The 2485-nt window shown below is 52.5% G+C and overlaps 1 pseudogene, besides 1 other annotated feature; it reads left to right on the top strand.

Moving 5' to 3' along the window:
• Window positions 1–2485: a sequence feature (areas not merged during assembly with more than two copies in the genome that could not be assigned to a particular haplotype).
• Window positions 615–1760, top strand: Tc00.1047053509113.10 (annotated as a pseudogene).

Here is a 2485-nt window from a genome sequence, read left to right as displayed (position 1 = left end):
ACAGAGAATATGAGCTGCGCTCCCCGCAAGTTTCTTTTTTACTTTGTTCATGTTTTTTTCGTTGTTGTTCACTCTGGAATAATAAGTACTCTTTCTTTCTTTACGTAATGGCCGGCTGCTGCACACCGTCATGAGGGAAGTGTTTTCCCTCTTGATTGCTTCTGTTGCTTACATGCGATGGCGGCCCTGCGGCTGTGCGTCCCACGGACTGCACGAAAGGAGGACTGGAGAGACAGGCCGGATGCCGCATGAAATGTGAGGGTTGCTGCATGGGCTGGTGGAACAGTACGATCCTTTTTCTTGTGAAGGCAGTGTACGCATGTATATATAGGCACAGAACTGCTGTGCTGCATGGCGTATGAAATGAAAACTCTTCTGAGGTATGTTTTTTTTTTTTGCGAAGGGACTCCTGTTGGACACCCAACTTCTTTTTTTATTGTTTTGGTATTGCTTTTTTGCTTCTGATTTGCAGGTCGGTGTGCGTGCTTCTGCGGGAATGCTGTCATTTGTTACGGTGCGCGTGGCTGTGTGACTTGTCTCTCCTTTTTTTGCTTTCACTCTGCGTTGACGTGTTGTTAGTTTGTGCTGAAGGCTGCACGCAAGTGACAGGAGTGATGGCGATGATGATGACTGGCCGTGTGCTGCTGGTGTGTGCCCTCTGCGTGCTGTGCTGCGGTTCTGGCGGGGCTTTGCTGAGGATGAGTCGCCTGCTGTCGGTGCTTCTGCGGATGCTGGTGGACGTCAGCCGAAACCACCACAACTTGAGACGACACCGCCAAACGTCCAAGGCCCAAAAATACCATCAGCAGACGTTTGTGTGCCAATGCTCGAGGTTGCCGATACATCCCTGGAAGGAACCGATGGAGATGATGTCGAAGAAGAGCAATCGGCAGGAAAGGGTAATGAAGGAATTCGAGCACAAGAACAACACGGTGAACACGATAGACAAAATGACCAACATGACGGGGAAAAGGAACGAAATGCCGATGATCCAAAATCAGGAAAGGAAGGAGAAGCGCCTGGAAAAGACCCAGCGACAGAGAGAGGCTTGCAGTCAACTCCCGAGGACGGCTCACCGTCACATTTACCGGATGATGCTCGAAGAGGCAATGCGCAGGAACCCCGAAATGCGAGTCCGCCAGGAAATGATGATCGTAGACAAGATTCATTAAATGTGTCGCAGGATGCACCAGTCAAATTTGCACCGGATACAATTTTGTCATCCTCCTCCACAGGTGGCCACGGTGCTGACAACAGTCACGGGAACCAAAGGGAAGCGAAGAAGGCTCAACAGACTTCCGCCGGAGTAAAACAACACGACGCGGAGTTTGGCGAAAAATCTGCTGCTCCGACAAAAGGCGAAGGAGAATCACAGTTGCCAGTCACAGCCGATGAAACGAAGAGCAATACGACCATGCCTGGTATCAGCGTCAGCAGCTCTGCAGCAACTACGGCCGTGCGGTCTGAAGCTAGCACAGAAGGCAGCCGGACAATCAGTGATTTGAGCCCATCTTCCTCTGAGGACGATGCACGACCCAAAAAACACTCCCGATGGTGATGACGCATCACACATCACAGAAGATGTGGTTTCTCTGAGTGCAGGAACCCCAATGCCACACCAAACCGCCGCTCAAACAGATGCTACGGCGACGCCTGGCGACAGTGACGGCAGCATCACTGTCTCCCACACCACATTCCTTCTTTTGCTTCTTCTTGTTGCGTGTGCTGCTGCGGGCACTGCTGCGGTGGTGGCCGCGTGAGAGTGAGTGTGAGAGAGCCGTGTACCGCCCGCACACACACTCTTCCTTCTCTCTCTCTGTGTGTGTGTCCCCTTGCATGGACTCTCGCCCTCACCTCACCCCACGAAGCACACACATAATGTGCCCATTGTATATATGCATGCACACCCATGCAGGCCCGTTGGTGCCCTCTTTTGCACGACACGCACCGCTGCCGTCCTGCCTGGCTACATGGGCGGAGCACCGTAACTGTTTCTGTTTTGTTTTCATTGCATTGAGTGGGCGACCTCTCTCTCTCCCTATTGGGCTTTACGGGAGCAATGAGAGTGTGTGTGCGCTGGTCGTCCCACCTGTTGCTGCGCGTCCCCACTGCTGGGTGGACGCCCCCACGCTTCGGCTTTTTGTTGTTGGTATTTTTTATCCTCTGCCTGTGTTGTGGCTGAGTGTACCCATCTTACTTTTTTGATTTCTGGTTTGCTTTGACTGCGGACGCCTGATTCCTCTTTGTGTGTCCTCACATTGTTTTCTTTCTCCTTCTAAAAGTGTCAGCCACTCGTATCCTTGTAAAGCCACCACGTCCTTTCTTTTCCACATACGCCATGCGTCAGTTGATCCACGTCACCCCACGGTCTGCGGCGCTGCTGGAGCTGCTTGTGATGATGCCTGCGACGGGAATTGCCAGCGAGTGCTTTGCTGCCACCCTGACGTATCCTTTGCTTCCTTGACGATGTAGGGCGTACCGACGG

The sequence above is a fragment of the Trypanosoma cruzi genome, genomic scaffold (genome assembly GCF_000209065.1).
Source record: "Trypanosoma cruzi strain CL Brener 1047053517151 genomic scaffold, whole genome shotgun sequence".
NCBI classification, from domain to species: domain Eukaryota; phylum Euglenozoa; class Kinetoplastea; order Trypanosomatida; family Trypanosomatidae; genus Trypanosoma; species Trypanosoma cruzi.
This window is presented reverse-complemented; position numbering and strand designations above follow the sequence as displayed.